The following is a 9,211-nucleotide window of genomic DNA, read 5'->3' on the forward strand; positions in this document are numbered from 1 at the left end:
CCAGTTAACGTTAACACCGACGATGAACCGTCTAATTAAGAACTATTTTTTTCTCATTGCTTTCTGTAAAATAGTAAAGTTATGTTCGGCGAATAATTGTTTTGGTTAAATATTTGCTTTTTAACTATCGACCACATAATTATCTACACTAATTAGTGTTTTTACACTTGTACTTTTGATCATATATTATTATTTATTATAATGATATATATTATAAAGAAATGAAATTTACTTCAATAAGATATAGTATTATATATTATACAATATCGTGTAATAATTAATATAATATATCAATATAGCATGATATAAATAATTTGTGTTATATAATGTACACGGAAAAAAATATGTAGTTGATGTTACTAGAATTGTAATAATTTTAACTATATTTTATAGTTATATATAGGACAGCTATTATATTAGTTAATAATACTACATTATTATAGTTATCCTATTATAGCTATGGTAACTATAATATAGTAATGTCAACTAAAACATTATAGTAATTTTTTAGTACTGAATACTAAATGTTGTAGTTAGTCAACATAAATTGTATAGTAGCTTCTACTATACAATTTAGTTAGCAATACTTAATCTTTAAAACCTTTAGTACTGAATACTAAACATTGTAGTTAGTTAAACTTACATTTTATAGTAGCTTCTATTATACAATTTAGTTAGGAATACTTAATTATTTAAAGACCTTAGTACTAAATACTAAACATTTTATAGTAGATTGTACTATATTAGTTAAATAATTGAAAATGTATACAATTATATTTCAATAAATAAAATAAATAAAGTCAGAGATAAATGTAAGAATATATTTTATTGTTATTTAATTACAATTAGGTAATACAAATGATATACTTTATACTTATTATGTTCTAATTCATCTGATAATACAACATCTAAGTTATCCCAATCAATTACTGAATGTTGAGTCATAACTGATGAATTTTCCTCTGGTAAATTCTATATTATAAAAAAAATTATGGATTATAACTACTTAAATACAAGATCATACAAATTCTTACTCTTTCTGTTTTTAATTTTTTCAAATGTTTTAAAAACTTAGAGCGCTGACCCATTTTTGGGAATAACTGTTCAACCATAGTTTCAGTAAGATCAAGTAAAGCTATTTCATCATATTTTCTGTGAATAAATCCATAGTGGGTAGTCAAGCTTTTAACCTTAAAAAATTAATTTGAATTTTATTTTTTACAATGGTAAATGATGTAATTTTGCGACAACAAATGTCAACTTTACGACCATCTTTAAAAATTTATACTATAGTAATTAAACAAAAATTATATATAGGTAGGTATATTTATACTTACATGTATACAAATGACAGCAAAAACGTATTGATGACAGTTGACAAATTCATAAGTGACAATTGACAAATTAAAATTTAACACTTAAGAAAATTTAAATTTCAAATGACGCAATGACGATGACGGACACGGAAAAAAAACAGTAAAAGGAAAAGCCGATTTTCGATCACTCAGTTACTGCCATAGAGGTAAAAAACCCGAAATAGGTAAAAATAAAAGTAACAGTGTAACCACGAGCCATTGTCCAGTGTGACCGGCACCCGTTGTCAGGTGTAATATTGCGATAATTACTATAACAATTTAAGCAATAATAAAATACTAAAATCTTTTAGTTGAAATTACCAAAATATAGGTAAAAAAACTAAAAATATTCAACTATAATTTTATAGTTAGGCTTACCATCTAAAGTTAGTATTTCTTACTATAATTTAGTCAAATTAACTAAATATTTTTCAACTAAAATATTTTAGTACATATTTTTTTCCGTGTATCTTACAAATTATTATATCTTTGTGTACATTTTTCATTTTAATGTTTAGATACGTGTTGACTTGTTGACTTTTGTATAGTATACTACAGACGTTATTACGTCTGGTATCATTATATCCAAACTGATCAAACTAGCTATGATCTTTTTCAAAAATTTCACACAAAAATATTAAAAAATAAATGAAAAATTAAATTAATATTGGCTATTATAAAATTTTAGTACATACTATTTTAACCTTTTAAGTTCTATTATATTTAAAATGATAAAACTTAAAATTTTGGCTGATCTGTGCAAACATTTTGTAATAGTTGTGCAAATATTAAAAACCCATGCCCAGAACAACTGTTGATGTTCCACGGTTTGGCCATCAACGACGATGCAGCAAGTGGCAATAGACGTGTAGCAATTAGCAGCTGTCAGGGTTATGAACACGTGGCGAGATTGAACCTTCCTCTCATTATAAAAACTATACATTATTTAAAATACTTTTCAAATATTAACTTTACCCACTTAACAAATGGGTTTTCGTCACATAAATTTGCTATAGATTTTTACCTGCATAAAACATGGTTATAATATTTAATCTATTCGTTGTAAAGTAGACTATACTTGTACGTGGAGACTAAATCAAGATAAAATTAATAATTGTCTATTAGATCCTCCTTAATACATTTCCAGGTATATCTAAATACCTACCTAACCCATTACTAAATACATATTAAAAATAAATATTTATAATATTGCTAGAAATATAACAAGAAATATTTATAGTTTAATTTTACTACATCATCGTTAATTAATTAACATAAAACTTAATAGTCAATGAATAAAATGAAATTCATTTACGGTATTAAAATAGGTAAATTATAACTACTTTTATACTATTATAATTTTTAAGTTATAAATACTAGGTATCTTAAAAACATGAAGCAAATAAAAAAAAAACTCAAAATCGAAATTAAAATGAATAATATAATTGTTGTTCCTAAATTTCCATAGGTAAATCAATACAAAAAAGAACAATGTGAATATTATTAAATTATTTTGAAACAAAATGTAGACTGTAGTGCCTTATGATTAAAATATAATTGAAACACTAGTTATTCCAATATTTTATCATTGTAAAAAAAATAATTTCACTCGGATTACATTTAGACATTATATAGTTATCAGTTTATCACTAAATAATAATTAGTAATTATACAATAATAATTAATAATAATATTATGTTAGATACAATATTATGTCAGATGTCTTGTGATATAACGTCGAAATTCAGCAACCAAAACAATTTACCAAAAATATATGTTGTATGTAGGACGTAGGTAGTATTGTACTGGTATACATATTTGGCTATAATATTCTCTTTTCATCGCAATCCTTATTACAGCACGAAATACCTATGGCGATATTATTGCAATCGTCACTGTCGCAACAAGCCCACCCACACCGGTGGCATCCGTCTACACGAACCCTACATCCGGTGACGGATGACGAGGAGTCCGGACGCGGGCAATTATTGGCAAATTCGATTGCGATCATAAATCGCATTGCACCCGCTTCGCAATGCCGTACGATCAAAATTTACCGTCGACAAGCAGCCGTCGGTCACGATCGTGTTACCTACACGTGCTCTTTTCAGTGTGTTCGTGAGATGTGTGTGTGTGTGAACATTTATATACTTATATTGAGCTATTAGTTTAGATTGTTTTTCATCGCCGTCGCGTTTAAAGAGGTCGTGACCGAACCCGCCGTAATCATAATTTTATTTTTTTACGTATTTCTATACCCATCCATCATTTTCGCACGTAATGTGTTACAATAATTATCGCCTGAAGACCTAATTTCGTCGAGTTGATTTTTTTTTTATTATTATTACCTATTTTTCGCCCAACGTGATATTATCTCGAAAAGCTAATTCAACGTCAGACGTCTAACGCCCGTGTTGTTATTACGTATATGTAGCGGCAAACGTTTTCGCGACCGTATAGCGGCTGATAGACCGCCACCCTAACGACTATACCTATATGTATATATAATATATATATATATAAATATAAATACCACTATAAGACTACGATTACAGCGTTGAGGGCAGAGGCATTTATTATATATATATATATATAATAATAATACGCAGAGCCTCAGGGCCAATACCAGAGATCAAGTTTTCACTGTCCGTTAAAGAAAATTTTTTTTTTATTCTCATTACGTCTATGTTTCTCTCTCTCTCTCTCTCTCTCTCCCTATATTCTGACACCTTTAGACACCGTCCAAAATTGTTATATGCTCATACACACACGCACAAAAATGCACAGCCCCGCTCCCGGTATCTACCCATATCATTTAATAGCACGTGTGTAGTCAGGGTAAAAAGGTATAAGTATACTTACTTACGTGAAGTATTTGGGTCTACTGCGCGGTGATCAAACACAAACGCGAGAGACAACGGATTATAATATATAAATATAATAATGTATAAAATGATACATAAAATACATACGCGGCGTGAGATGCGTGCGGTAATGGGTTACAGTCGTTACGTAGCCGGTGGCTGTTTTTCCATATAATATTACGACATTACAATATGTTATTATATACTATAGGATTTGAATATTAAGTATACAGGTAGAAGTGTGCACGCGTTAAGTCTTATACATAGTGAAACTGTCAAGTGACATGAAGAAGTTGTAATGACGTGGAGCTCATAAACATAAAGCGGACTTTTTGAGAGATTCGAGAACGAGTTTGAATTCATCTCCTATGTATACAGTAATGATAAATTATTTAAATAAATATAAAATTCAAAACAACAAACAAACCATTTAAGTTTAAGCGAACATATACAAATAAAGGTAATCTCGATTGAAATCTAAAAAACCCACTAGTCAGTAGTCACTACCTTTTATTGTGACAATAACGTATATATTAGTCGTTATATTCATGGTTATAGGTAGACATACTTAAATATTTAAAAGAAATATTATAATATAATATAATAGTACCTATTACTGTGTATCATTGAACGTATCTATATAAATATAAGTATTAATACCTGCATTGTTTTGTCATTACCAATAAATTATATTACATTTATATCATAAAAAAGTAAATTATATACGCATTAATGGTCAAGGTGTTAGTGGGGTAGATACATTTCCAAAATATATAAATAAAAAAATAATAAACACTTAATATTGGATTAAATAGCTACGAATTTAATAAAATTACAAATAATATATTCATTGGACATCAATTAGGATTGGAAAAACAATAATAATTTATGATTCAAATCATGGTTACCTTGGATAAAAATATAAATTTTTAGTCGATAATAATATAAGTAGTATTCCATGTGTTTATTATTATTTTTCCTACTTCTGATTTCTGACTTCTTATTTCATAGGCAATTTGCGCTAAATATGTAATGATTATATTTTTGTTATTTGTTTTAAGTTTCATATCTAATTCTCTGTGTATTCTACTAGAAATTATGATAAGGCTATTAAAAAATTATAGAATTAAAATATCGTTAAGACATCAGTTTAAAATAGACAAGATATGAATACATTCAACATATAATACATAATAATAACTTGCTGAATACCGAATGACACGTATGTTATTAAATCAATATGTACTATGTATATAGGGACTAAGTTAATATTTAGATAATAATAGTAGTTTATTAATAGTTTAATTATAATAAAGTCCATTAACCTTAAACTTTATGGATCAAACACAATCCATTGGGAATTTTCCTCGTATTGCTAAACGTCTCTCCAAATACAATTGTGTCCGAATGTAAATTTCCTCTGTTGTTTCTTTTTTATTTTATTTAATTACTTACTAAAGTAATATTAAATGTTTATCAACCACCAGGTTTCTTCACGAAAATATCAGTAATATCACTAAACCTAATAATACAATAAATAGATAACTATGTTTCACTATGATTACAGTTTAAAGCTTGGAATCTAATAACTATAATTCACAGTTTAAAAAATTATATGATAATTTCAAAGTATATTTAAAATTTTTATTTTTTATTGTTGTTACCAAACCGCTAAAATTAAAAATGATGAATATCCTCATTTTCACGCATATAATAATTAACCAAGCGGTACAATATACTGTTGAATTTTGAATAATTATAAACTATCAAGCTACATTTTGTTGTTCAAAAACAACATTTTTGTACAAAAGTTCCTAACCTATAATGTTTTTTAGGTCTAAAATTATGTAATTTTATTATTTATATAATACAATTATTAAATTGTAGTACACTAGTACATATTTTATACTTATTTTATGTTCTTGTTTAAATAATCAAATAAAATGTTCATTGTTTTCTAATAATTCTCAGTTTTTTCTATTCCTTACAAAAATAATGTATATGAAATTAATTTTTTTCTATTGATTTATGAGTATTTAAATTCACATTTATATACAAGTATATGTAAAAAATAAACACATAAGTTATATTTATTTCATCGTATTAATAATGAATTTTGGTTATTTATATAATAGATATTTTATTAACGATTAATATTCAACCAATAGGTATTAAGATTTTAATAATAGATATGATTTTACGTTTATACATTTTATATCAAGATTGCATTTGAAGTAATTAATTTTTAAAGACTTAATTTAACCTTAAAAGTATTTTATTAAATTTATTATATTGTATAAACTATTGGCTGTTGTATTTTTCATCATGCACTTAAAATTTAAATACCATTATATATTATATACAATGATGTATATTGTATAAAAGTGAATCATGTTTTGACTATTTATTTTCTATAATTACATAATTTTAACGTATATAAAATGTCTGTAAATGGTAATTTATGTTGCTAATATCTATAAAAAATTAAAAAAATAACCATGTTAGCTGTTCATTTAGTATATCTATAGTACGTTATAGTGGTGTAGAATACATATTATTATAAGATAACTTTATAAGTATATAAAGTTTAGGTGAGTGGAGTGAGTGGTATGTGCATAGTGGATACCCCTCAAAATAGTGGTCACTTATTCAAAAAGTAAAAAAAACATAAAAAAAATTATAACGATAAAAAACATTTAGCTACCTATACATTTTTGTATGTTGATATATATTTTAATGTTGTTTTATTTCGACTAAAAATTATGTAAAAAAAAATTTTAAATGTTTTCAAAAACATTAATTAATTTTTAAATAATGAGTGGTGTTAGATAAAAGAATCACTCAGTAGCCATTTAACACTAAATACAGGCTTGCAGTGTACTGCAGTACATGTGTATAGTATATTAGTTAATATATGTAAAATGTAATTAGGTATACTACATATAGGCGGTACAGTGCTATATTATGCAACTGCATTATGGATAAATTTAAAAAATCCCATTGCGTTCAAAGACCTCAAAAACGCAATACGAATAATTAATAAAATATTTTTATCAACTATCAAGTTGTATCATTATATTAGATACTCAATTCTGAATTCTGACCGGTGAAAAATAAAAATAAACAAAATATAGGTATGATATGACGCTTAAAATGTTTTAGTTTGAGTATACAAGTATACAAATACCTCATTTCACTGAAAAATTGATTCAGTTTACTTCAAGTGAAGTAGACCTGCCCAAATTTGACCAAAATTAGCAATCCGTATATAATTTTTATAATTTAATAACCGCTGCTTTTTCAAATTAAAATATAATAAACAGAAAATACGCATTTTTACCATTGGCCGTTGACGTACATTGGCTGTACTTGTAAACAATTTATTGCACATTGCAAACGCAGTACTCACTTAACAAAAATTATATTTAAGTTTATTGTAATTAACCATCTTTTGTTGGACATTTTTAATCGAAATAACCGATATGAGTGATACGACTACTATAAATATCGGGCTTTTTTTGGAACTGAAATTTTTTTATGGACACTCATTTATATTTACATGCATCTTAGTATTTTAGTTATAAATTCTTAAATTTTATAATTTTTACTTTTTACAGTAATAGCGCAGCGTATAAATTTAATTTACAAATTTTTTATCTTTTATATTCTTAATTTCTAAGTGTAGGTACCATCAATTATGCTCATTTCAGTACCTACTTGTATTTTACTAATAATTTGGTATAGTCTAGCTCTATTAGTCTATTATAATATTAAATACCTATATGGATTAATTATTTATTGCTCCAAAAACCAATCTAACCATTGATATTATTGTTAAATGTTTATACAAATTATCCTAGATAGTTCTAGACAATTTCATTCATGATTAAATGGAAAACCTCTAACTGCCTACAATTTACAGCTTTATTTATGGAGATTAATATTATAATCTAAGATTAATATTATATTTTCTAATATAAATTAAAATAGGTTGGTATATGTATTGTGTTGACATAATATTATGTCAATAGTATAGTACGTATACATTTTATAGAATATTGTATGTATTTTTTAAAAAGACTATTTTTAAAAAAATGCATAATAAAATTAAATATTTATGAACATAAAAGTTGTATAATTTTCATTTAATCATGATTCGTGATTAAAAATAATAATAGGTAGGTATCTTAAATGTTATTATTGGTCACGACTAATGTAACATTCATAAAATTTTGCTGTCGTAAATCGTAATAACCACACACTTTCAAAAAAAGTTCGTTCAAATTCTCACATTTTTATACATCAATTCCATACAATTTTCCCAAAATCAAACCATTTAATAACACGTATGATAAACGCATTATCGTTTGTGCGGTTACCACTGCATTTATCATATTTAATCAAAATCACGAAATTATAAGTAATGCAATTAGTTTAATAAAATATTTGAAATTTTGAAAATATTAGAATGTTTACATTTTATTATTTTCTGAGTATAGTATACTACACAGTCTACTCATATTTATATTTTATTTTATGTTTTTATATAATGAACTATTTTTACGGCGATTTATTTAATAACAATAAATATTTCATTTTTAACTGTCAAAGTGTACGATTTTGAACGACGCCCGTCGAATTTAAGCGAACATAAATCCACGTTCACTATTGACACTATTATGGATTATATTTTTAATTTCTCAATATACACAGTAAAAATGTAGGTAGATCATAGGTATCTATAATTCTATAATATTATTTAAAAACATTGTGATCCACGGTTCTGTAGTAAATTATTTTAGGTAGGTATGTACACTTAAAACACTAATTTTAAATCATTAAATTGAAATCCTCTATGTACCTTTATTCCTAATTCGAGTAATTATTAATGTATAATACAATAATATTGTACATTATTACAAAACATGAATAGTCATAAAATAATAAGTATTAATAAACTAAACTAATATATTAATTTTGCTATGTTCATAG

The 9,211-nt window shown here is 25.6% G+C and overlaps 1 long non-coding RNA gene across 1 annotated transcript; it reads right to left on the reverse strand.

Moving 5' to 3' along the window:
- Nucleotides 1-807: 807 nt before the first annotated feature.
- LOC126550074 (uncharacterized) lies at nucleotides 808-1,699 on the reverse strand. Its single transcript, XR_007604089.1, has 3 exons — nucleotides 1,338-1,699; nucleotides 1,035-1,190; nucleotides 808-972 (listed from the first exon to the last, which is right to left on the reverse strand). It is a non-coding gene; the product is annotated as an uncharacterized LOC126550074 (long non-coding RNA).
- Nucleotides 1,700-9,211: the final 7,512 nt, after the last annotated feature.

Source organism: Aphis gossypii, chromosome 2 (assembly GCF_020184175.1).
Source record: "Aphis gossypii isolate Hap1 chromosome 2, ASM2018417v2, whole genome shotgun sequence".
In the NCBI taxonomy this organism is placed as follows: domain Eukaryota; kingdom Metazoa; phylum Arthropoda; class Insecta; order Hemiptera; family Aphididae; genus Aphis; species Aphis gossypii.